The following is a 10305-nucleotide window of genomic DNA, read 5'->3' as shown; positions in this document are numbered from 1 at the left end:
CAAAATAGGTTTTTATAGGAAGGAGGGTGGGGTTAAGAAGTTATTGGAAAAAGAAAAGAAAAGATTGTTTCAGGCTAGGACTTCCTTCTGGGGGGAAGGGATGGGCAGGGCTTTTATCATGCAGATTATTTCACTAGGGCTGATCAGAAAATTAAGATTGACTTTTATTTATTTTTATTTTATTTTAATTTATCTTAATGTTTATTTATTTTTGAGAGGGAGAGAAAGAGCGTGAGCGGGGGAAGGGCAGAGAGAGGGAGACACAGAATCTGAAGCAGGCTCCAGGCTGCTGTTCGCACAGAGCTCGACTCGGGGGCTCCAAACTCAGGAGCCATGAGATCATGACCTGAGCCCAAGTCCTTTTACTGAAATAAAAAAAATAAAAGGTCACATTCCTGGAATAGTTTGAAACTGTAGTTGTGGCTTGTAGTCTTGGTTTGCTGTTGTGGGGTGCATAGGGCTCCAATTTGGGCTTGTTTTTTTTTTTTCTTTTTTGGCATTACTTCATCTTTCAAACCTCTTTTTCCTCCCATTTACACCAAGAAATGGGATTACTGAAGGCACTGCCACATGAGTAGCTTGAGGATTAAACGAGTCGTTCTATTAAATCCTTAGAACAGGACTGTGCCGTTTGTACCTTTTCCTTGTTGTAGAGCAGGTGGCCATTTCTTCCTCAGCGGACCCAGGCTCTTCCAGGGCAGGGGGCAGTTTCCTGCACCCAGTGCCAGGCTCAGTGCATGCTGATGGGGGGGGGGGGGGGCGGATAGAATTCCAACATCTGAATTGATACAAACTTTCAGACCAGAGCAGCTTTTATAACGGAAAGATAAAATACACCAATAGCCCATCCATTAGACTCTTAGCTGACTTCCCATTAGCAGCGATATCTGCCGGAAGACCATGGAGTAGTATGTTTAAAGCCCCGAGCTTATGTGCAGCTAAATAGTCATGCAGGAACAAAGACAGAATGAAGATATTTGCAGACATAGCAAGACACAGAGAATTTACCTCCCATGGGATGCACCTCACAAAGAAAGAGCGACTCAGCAAGACACGCACCCAGAGGAAGACACGGGGCACCATAAACAACAGACAGCACAGACGTGGATCAAATATGTTAGTAAATTCAATGAACGGCCAACTTCAAAAAGAAAGGTTTTGTGATTTTAAAGAGGTGAAACTTGGGGCTCCTGGGTGACTCAGTCGGTTGGGCGTCCAATTCTTGCTCAGGTCATGGTCTTGTAGCTCCTGAGTTCGAGCCCTGCATCAGGCTCTGCTCTGACAGTGGGGAGCCTGCTTAGGATTCTCTCTCCCTCTCCTTTCTCTGCCCCTTCCTGCCTCTCTCTCTCTCTCTCTCTCTCTCTCTCAAAATAAATAAATAAACTTAAAAAAAGTGGGACCCCTGGGTGGCTCAGTCAGTTAAGGGTCCAACTTCGGCTCATGAGTTCGAGCCCCACGTCAGGCTCTGTGCTGACATGTCAGAGCCTGGCGCCTGCTTAGGATTCTGCGTCTCCCTTGCTCTCTGCCCCCGCCCTCCTAATGCTCTGTCTCTGTCTCTCTCTCAAAAATAAGAAAAATTAAAAAAAATTAAAAAAAATAAAAATCATCTTAAAAATTAAAAAGGTGAAACTTAAACGCTAAAAGGACAGTAAAAACAGGGCCGGACAGGAAGTTGCCGACTCAGCAGGTCCCAAAAGGCCACACCACAAACTGACAGTGGTGGGGGGTGGGCAGCGGCTGATCCAGCCCCTGGCTTCCTCAAAGGACTCAGGAACTAGCAGCCCCCACACAGCTGAGACTGGGTGTGACGGGTGGGGGTAAACAGGGGTAAGTGGTTGAAAGCTCTTTAGGAACCAGCTAGACCCCTGGATCTCAGCCCACCCCCATGCCCCCCACTCCACGCTCCAACTGCTGGGCCGAGCCCGCTCCCACGCCGGCAGAGGTCTGGGGGATTACTTTGGGATGGAGAAAACCAGGTAGGAGGGATGAAGACTGAATCCAAGGAAAAAGGAATTCAGTTAATATATGCTTTATGAATGCAGAAACTGCCTTGCCTTCTTCCCCACAAGCTCCCCAAGAAGAAAGAGTGAAAAAGGTGTCACACTGGGCCTACACCCGGAGGTCCATCCAGAGGGCCCCGTGGGCTCAGGGCTTCCAGACAGCTTTGTGGCTCTGGCTCTCGGTCGTAAACACACAAGCAAGGATCGTCAGCATCTGAGAAAGCCTCGAACGTGAAAGACAGGGGCCAAAACAGCATTACAAAGCAGCCGGCACAAACAGACTAGGAAATCAGAAGACAAAAATAATAGAGCTATCAGAAATACCCTTGGAGGCAAAAGAGGTTTCGCATCCATGAAATGAGAACAGGAGGCAGTTCCGTTTCTTACCAAGGTGCTGAACTGGCATAGCTTCTGGCTCCCTCTGTAGAAATCGGTGCCAGAGAAACTTTATGGGGAGAACACCAAGAAGGCTCTGAGGACCCCTGGGGGCCACTGGACTTGCTGTCTTGCTTCTCCCCTGCCATCACTTGGGGATAAATGGTGTCTGCTCTGTGCATAGATGCTGTGACTCAGACTTTTCTGGTCCAGGGGTCGGCGGGAATGAAATGGAAGGCCTCCACCTGTGAGCAGCTGAGAAAAATAGAGAGACGGATTATCCCTGGGTGGTCTTCGCCCCGCCCCTCACTCTGCAAACCCCAGAGCTGGTAAATTATGATCTAAGAAGTATCACCTCCTAAGGCTGCTTTCCCTGGGAAGAAGGGCGTGTGTGTGTGCGCGCGCGCGTGTGTGCATGTGCGTGTGTGTGTGTGTGTCCCTGATATAAGAAGTTGTTTTGCAGGGTGAGCACTGAGGTTTTCTGATGTCTGTGGCTCTCCACCCAAAGTCTCATCTGCCCCACACCCACCCCCGCCCACAAAGCTAATGGGGACTGACAAGCACAAAAGTCTGGGTGTCCTCTGTGCCTGACAGAGTAGCCAGAACCCCAGGGGAAAACGAACACCGAGAAGGACAAATATTTCAAAAGAAAAACAACATATTGGATTTCAGATTCCATCAGAGGCATAAATATTAGAACAGATGGGCCAAATTTTCTAATTAGCCTCATAAACATAGAAAGATAAAGGAAGATATTAGTAACATGAAACAAAATAAGAAAACAAGAAAGAACCAAGCAGAAACACAGAATTGGGGATGAAAAATGTAATAGCTAAAATATAATATTAGACACGGAAAATATAAGAGTTGAGATAACAGAATAGCCAGGGTTTTTACAGGCTGAAGAGTGAATTGGAGGGTTGGGCTGAGGAAATCCTCAAGAAGGAAGATGGAAAGGACAAAGAAATAGAAAATAGAGAAGAAAGGAGAAGAGTCAGTTAAGTGTCCCACTCTTTTTTTTTTAATTTTTTAAAATGTTTTTATTTATTTTTGAGAGAGAGAGAGAGAAAGGGAGCGAGAGATAGCACATGCGTAGGGGAGAGGCAGAGAGAGACACACACACACACAGAATCCAAAGCAGGCTTCAGGCTCTGAGCTGTCAGCATAGAGCCCCACGCAGGGCTCAAACTCACAAGCTGTGAGATCGTGACCTGAGCCGAAGTCAGACGCTCAACTGACTGAGCCACCCAGGTGCCCCAAACGTCCCACTCTTGATGGGGGCTCAGGTCATGATCTCCTGGTTCATGGGTTCGAGCCCCTTATTGGGCTCTGTGCTGACAGCATGGAGCCTTTTTGGGATTCTCTCTCTCTCCCTCTCTCTTTACCCACCCCCCCACTCACATGCTCTCTCTCTCTCTCTCAGCATAAATAAACTTTAAAAAAGAAAATAGGGAGGTGCCTGGGTGGCTCAGGTGGTTAAGCATCCAACTTCAGCTCAGGTCACGATCTCATGGGTTCCAGTCCCACGTCGGGCTCTGAGCTGACAGCTCAGAGTCTGGAGCCTGCTTCGGATTCTGTGTGTGTGTGTGTCTCTCTCTGTACCTCTCCCCTGCTCACACTCCGTCTCTTTCTCTCAAAAATAAACAAACATTAAAAATTTTTTTTGAAGGCAGAAGTGTCCAAGAATTACGGCTACTCTATCTACCACACTGGGGTGGGATTTTTCTTCTCAATGCATCCTGCGTGGGATGAACAAAGATTGATGACTTCCATCAATTTTAGAAAATTCTCAGCTGTAATCTCTCCCATTCTCTATTTTCTCCTCTTGGACTCTTGTCAGACATCTACCAGATTACCTCGTGATACCTTTTAACCCTTTTTCCAGTTTCTGTGCCCTCGTCTGTCCTAGATTATTGGCGATTCCTCATCCGGATCCTCCAGTTCACTAGCCTCTCAACTGTCTTCAGTTGGGTCCAATCTGTTAGTCAGCCCTGAACTTTTTATTTTAAAATGATATCTTTCATTTCTCAAAGTACTGCGTGTGTGTCAGTGTTGGTCAGCTCCCCCCAAGTTTTGATAATCTTCCACTGGTAGCCCAGTTTTGTCATTCAGGCTCTCGTTTCTTTATACTCACTACATAGTTAATCTGTCTCCTCCGTCTAATGATTCCAGTAACTGATACCCTAAGGGACCTAACCCTCTTGTTGGCTGTTACTCCTGACCCTCACCCATGAGAATTTGCTCTCTTTGGAATTTTTTTTACAGATTTTATTTTTAAGTAACCTCTACACCCAACGTGAACCTTCAACCCACAGCCTCAAGATCAAGTGTCACATGCTCCCCCAACAGAGCCAGCCAGGGTCCCCTGGAGATTTTTTATTATGAGCTCTCATGGATAGATATTAAAGATATTCATCTGTGGGGATCTTTGGGCCCTACCTGAGGATGAATTTCTCCAGAGAAGGTTTGCGTTTGCTTTGTCTGGCATGCCTAGGGATGTACTGAACCAAGGCCGTAGTCACCTGAGCCATCTTTGAGGGTCCCCACTTATCTTAGGTGTTTTGAGTTTAGGTCGTCTTTGGTGCTGGCCAAAACGTTATTGTGCATCACTTCCAAGCATGGACATTTGCACTCAGGGTGATCACATCTGTCCCATATGCTTATAATGTCACACTTTGGTTTCAGCTCCCATGGTCCCCTGGAGATTTCACTTACTCTTGCAGGATAGATATGATGGTGGCAACAAGACATGGCAAGTATAATACCCTCCTTCTTCTACTTCCAGAAGTGAACGTCCTAGGAATTATTTACTATGAAAATATCCAAAAGAAAAAAAACAGAACTAACAAAAGAATCAGCAAAGTTGCTGAGTTTGACATAAAAAAAAACCATAATATTTCTATACACAAGTAATAACCAATTAGAAAATATAACAGAAAAAAATGTCATTCACAATTGCAATAAACTTTAAGATACTTAGGAATAAATCTAACAAAAGCTATGTGAGACCTTTATGGAGAAAAATCACAAAATATCACTGAAGAACATAAAAGAAGATCTGAATAAATGGAGATTTTTAAATGTTCATAGGCAATATTCATGGGTTGGAAGATACTATCATAAAGGTGTCAGCTCTTCTGAATTTAATCTATAAATCCCATACGGTACAAATGAAAATTCCTGTGAAATTTTTTGTGGTGCTTGACAAGCTTTTTTAAATATTAATATGGAAGACCAAAAAAAAAAAAAAAAAAGAAAGAGAAAAAGGAAAGCTAAGATAATTGTGAAGGGGTGTAACAAGGGTGGGGGCGGGAAGGGGGGAAGTTTCCATACAAGATATGAAGATTTATTATAAAGTCGTACTAACACATTGCGGTATTAGCACAGGGACCGAAAAGTAGCTCCACGGATGCAAATTGACTAGAGTCCAGAAAATAAACTCACTCATATTTGGAAACCTGATATATGAGAGAGGCTGCATTACATTAGCAGGGAAAAGAAGGACTATTTAATAAATGAGGCTGGCACAAATGATGATCTTTATTGGATAATCAGTCATCGTAGATACCATACAGAAACTCTTTGTAGATTGAAGACTTTAATGTGAAAAACAAAACTCTGTAATTCTTAGAAGAAAGCAGAGTAGAATATCTTCGTGATTTCAGGTTGGGAAGAGAAGGATATCTTAAGACATAAAACCTCCCAATTATAGAAAATGATTGATAAATTTGACCTCATTAAATTTAAAAACTCTTGTACAACAAAAGATACTATGAATGCAGTTAAAGACAAAACAAATTGGAGAAATTTCTTTTTCCCTCTCTGCTGGAATGATTTTAATTTTTGTCATTTCATAGTTACTGGGTGTCAACCGTGCCCTCACTATAGGAAGAAGGGTATTTTCTTTTTTTTTTAACTTTCTTTCTAATTTTTTAAAATTTACATACAAATTAGCATATAGTGCAACAATGATTTCAGGAGTAGATCCCTTAGTGCCCCTTACCCATTTAGCCCATCCCCCCTCCCACAACCCCTCCCGTAACCCTCAGTTTGTTCTCCATATTTATGAGTCTCTTCTGTTTTGTCCCCCTCCCTGGTTTTATATTATTTTTGTTTCCCTTCCCTTATGTTCATCTGTTTTGTCTCTTAAAGTCCTCATATGAGTGAAGTCATACGATTTTCGTCTTTCTCTGACTAATTTCACTTAGCGTAATACCCTCCAGTTCCATCCACGTAGTTGCAAATGGCAAGATTTCATCCTTTTTGATTGCCAAGTAATACTCCATTGTATATATACACCACATCTTTATCCATTCATCCATCGATGGACATTTGGGCTCTTTCCATACTTTGGCTACTGTTGATAGTGCTGCTGTAAACATGGGGGTGCATGTGCCTCTTCAAAACAGCATACCTGTATCTCTTGGATAAATACCTAGTAGTGTAATTGCTGGGTCGTAAGGTAGTTCTATTTTTAGTTTTTTGAGGAACCTCCATACTGTGTTCCAGAGTGGCTGCACCAGCTTGCATTTCCAGAGAAATTTTTTGCAATGCAAATAACCAGCAATGAGTTAGCATCTAGAATATATTAAAAGTCCTACAAGTTTTGTTTTGAAGTTTATTTATTTATTTTGAGAGAGAGAATGAGTGGGGGAGGGGCAGAGAGAGGGAGAGAGAGATCCCAAGCAGGCTCCACACTGTCAGTGCAGGGCTCGATGGGGTGGAGGAGGGGAGCTCAAAGGCATGGACCATAAGATCATGTCCAGAGCCAAAGTCAGTCACTACCAATTGAGCCACCGGGGGGCCACTTACAAGTTGTTCTTTTAAAAAAAAAAAAAGAGGTTAGAGTGGGAGAGAGCCAAAGCATAAGAGACTGTTAAAAACTGAGAACAAACTGAGGGTTGATGGGGGTGGGAGGGAGGAGAGGGTGGGTGATGGGTATTGAGGAGGGCACCTTTTGGGATGAGCACTGGGTGTTGTATGGAAACCAATTTGACAATAAATTTCATATATTAAAAAAAATAATAATAAAATAAAAGACACAGGGGCACCTGCGTGCTCACTCGGTTAAGGGTCCATGGAACTTCGGCTCAGGTCATGATCTCACAGCTTGTGAGTACGTGTGTCACATCCGGCTCTCCACTGTCAGCACAGAGCCTGCTCTTCTGCTCCCCTCCGCTTCCTTGTCTCTCTGCCCCTCCCCTGCTCTCTCTCTCTCTCTGTCTTTCAAAAATCAAGATTAAAAATAAATAAATAAAAAGGCAAATAAAAAATGGCAAATGTTGCAAATAGGCATTTCAAATCGTAAGGTCCCTGGGGCGCCTGGGTGGCTCAGTCTGTTAGGCGTCTGAATTCAGTTCAGGTCATGATCTTGCAGTTCATGAGTTCAAGCCCTGCATCAGGCACTGTGCTGACAGCTCAGAGCCTGGAGCCTGCTTCAGATTCTGTCTGTCTGTCTCTCTCTCTCTCTCAAAGATAAACATTAAAAAAAAAAAAAAACAATCAAATCGTAGGGGCCCAGATGGTCAATAAGCCAACCTGAAAAACTTCTTGACATCAAAAGTAATCAGAAAATTGCACATTAAATATATGCCAAGACATCCTCAGATATTAAACATCTAGTATTAATACATGTTTACACTTAAAAACATTTTTTTTAACATTTTATTTATTTTTGAGAGACAGAGAGAGAGCATGAGCAGGGGAAGGGCAGAGAGAGAGGAAGACACAGAATCCGAAGCAGGCTCCAGGCTCTGAGCTGTCAGCACAGAACCCGACGCGGGGCTCGAACTCACAAACCGCGAGTTCGTGACCTGGGCTGAAATCGGATGCTCAACCTACTGACCCACCCAGGCGCCCCGTGTTTACACTTTTAAGGGTGCAAGCCGGTATAATCACTTTCAAGAGCAATTTGGGAAAATCTAGCGATGCTGAGGGCTATGTCCTTACACCCAGCAATCCTCCCCCTGGGCGTAACTCCTAGGAAAATCATTATGCACGTGCGTCATTATGCATGTGCGTAAGGAGACCGCAAACAGAAATGCTCACCCCAGCACTGTTTGTAATAATGAAAAACTGGAATCACGTGAGGATGGATAACCGAATACAGAGCCACTTTTACAGTAAATGCAAGAGCTACATATATCGACGTGGATGCCTCTAAAACCAGCGTCTCAATCAAGCAAATTATAGAAAAATGCACGCTGTCTGATGCCGTTTATAAAAAGTTCCAGAATATGCAAAACTAGCGTGCATATGGTTTATGGTTATGGTTACTACATAAACTTGTGGGAAAAGTATAAAAACATGGATGGGAAGTCAACACAAAAAAATGTTAAAAATTGATAAAGCTGAGTATTTGATGAAGTGGGCACATGGGTATTTCATTATAGCATTCTCTTTACTTGTCTCGGTTTTTGAAATATTTATTTTTGAAATAAAAAGAGCACTCCATAGCTGGGGGTGGGGGACGGATTCAAGAGGGGCAAGGCCCCGTTGGTGGCTTTGGCAGTGGGGGAGGGAGAGGTGGCAGGTGGCTGGGGGAGGGGTGTGGAGAGATGGGGACAGAAGGTGGGATTTAGATTTGTCCCTGTGGATGTGGCTATGTTTTTGCTTTGTTTTGTTTTGTCTTGAACACTATGTGGATGGGGAGGCTCGGTAAAAATGTTAAAGTCGGACAATTTCAAGGGTTGCCCCTAAGGTAGCACAGCGCTGGCCTGGGTATAAATCCATTCAGTGGTTTTGTTGGCAACCCGGTCGTAATTCCACTGCTGTTCAAACCCATGTGCAGGGAGACCCACGCGAGGACCTTCAGTGTGGCAGCCATCCCCGTGTGCCACCAAAGGCGGATGGATAAGCAGTCTGTGTGGAACCCTATCATACCTATTTTAGGTCTTTGCCAGACTAATCCCTTGAAATCTTGAGAAGTTTAACTAAAAAGCTTCTGCACAGCAAAAGAAACCATCAACAGAATGAGAAGCAACCTACAGCATGGGAGAAGATATTTGTACATCATATATCCGATAAGGGGTTAATACTCAAAATATATGAAGAACTCGTAGAACTCAATAGCAAACAAAAACAAAAACAAAAAACCCAATTAAAAAAATGGGCAGAGGAACTGAATAGACATTTTCCCAAAGAAGACATACAGATGGCCAACAAGTGCATGAAAAAGTGCTCAACATCACTGGTCATCAGGGAAACGCTAATCAAAACGGCAATGAGGTGTGAGCATGAGGTATGCAATGAGGTATGACCTCACACCTATTACAATGGCTACCATAAAAAAAGACAAGAGGTAAGTGTTAGGGAGCATGTGGGGAAAGAGAACCCTTGTCCACTGTTGGTGGGAATGCAAATGGTGCAGCCACTGCGGAAAGCAGTATGGAGGGTTTTCAAAAAATTACACATAGAACTCCCTATGATCCAGCAATCACACTTCTGGGTTTATTTTCAAAGGAAATGAAAACAGGGTATCAAAGAGATATCTGCACTCCCGTATCCCTTGCAACACTATTCACAATAGCCAAGACATGGAGACAACCTATGTGTTCACCAACAGGTAAACGGATAAAAAAGCTGTGAATATATAAATATATATATATACAGTGGCATAGTGTTCAAATTTGCAACCACGTAGATGGCCTTGAGGGCACTATGCTAGGTGAAATAAGTCAGACGGAGAAAGACAAATACTGCGTGGTATCACTTATATGCGGAATCTCAAATTAAAAAGGTCAAATTCATAGAAACAGAGAGTAGAAAAGTAAGTTGCCAGGGGCTGGGGGGAGGGGAAGCAGGGAGAGTAAAAGATACAGACTTTCAGCCATAAGGTAAATGAGGCCGAAGGATCCAATGTATAACATAGTGACTATAGCTGAAAACACTGAATTGTATAATTGAAGTTTGCTGAGAGCAGACTTTACAT

This window comes from Acinonyx jubatus, chromosome A2 (assembly GCF_027475565.1).
Source record: "Acinonyx jubatus isolate Ajub_Pintada_27869175 chromosome A2, VMU_Ajub_asm_v1.0, whole genome shotgun sequence".
NCBI lineage: Eukaryota > Metazoa > Chordata > Mammalia > Carnivora > Felidae > Acinonyx > Acinonyx jubatus.
Note: the sequence above shows the minus strand (reverse complement) of the source record.